General features: G+C 45.4%; 1 pseudogene; it reads left to right on the top strand.

Moving 5' to 3' along the window:
• Positions 1-228: 228 nt before the first annotated feature.
• Positions 229-346, top strand: LOC126279251 (5S ribosomal RNA; annotated as a pseudogene).
• Positions 347-775: the final 429 nt, after the last annotated feature.

Here is a 775-nt window from a genome sequence, read left to right as displayed (position 1 = left end):
TTCATGGCATAACATCTTTTGCCCATTTCTTTGTCTGTCTACAAGTAGTTACTCAATCTCAGATTTAAAAATCTTGAGGAACAAATTACAAAAGAAATAAAGAGGGAGGTATTTTGATTTGCAGCTTGATGAGGTCATTGATAGCACTAGAGGGGCTCATTTAACTTGCTATGTCCGATTTGTTGATGAAAAAAGTAATGAATTATTGAAGATCCTTTTTTATAAGGAGGCAACGGCCTCGCCGCAGTGGATACACCGATTCCCATCAGATCACCAAAGTTAAGCGTTGTGGGGCGTGGCTGGCACTTGGATGGGTGACCATTCAGGACGTCATGCGCTGTTGCCATTTTTCGCGGTCACTCAGCCTCGTGATGTCAATTGAGGAGCTATCTGACCGAATAGCAGCGGCTCCGGTCAAAGAAAACCATCATAACGACCGGGAGAGCGGTGTGCTGACCACACACCCCTGCTATCCACATTCTCAGCTGAGGATGACACGGCGGTCGGATGGTGCCGATGGGCCACTTGCGGCCTGAAGACGGAGTCTTTATTGAAAGGAAATAAATGCTGGTATGAGAGACAAAGATTTAATGAAAATAGTGGACAACTTCATGACAGAAACTTTAACTGGGGTTACTGTGTTGCAGTGTACACTGATGGTATGCAATCCATTTCGTGGCGTTACACTGATCTACAAGTACTACCCGCGGCAAAGCTCCTAGTACTATGTGGGACCACTGCAGTATCCATAGAGAAGAATTTGCATCGCAGCATC

This window comes from Schistocerca gregaria, chromosome 6, assembly GCF_023897955.1.
Source record: "Schistocerca gregaria isolate iqSchGreg1 chromosome 6, iqSchGreg1.2, whole genome shotgun sequence".
Taxonomy (NCBI): Eukaryota; Metazoa; Arthropoda; class Insecta; order Orthoptera; family Acrididae; genus Schistocerca; species Schistocerca gregaria.
This window is presented reverse-complemented; position numbering and strand designations above follow the sequence as displayed.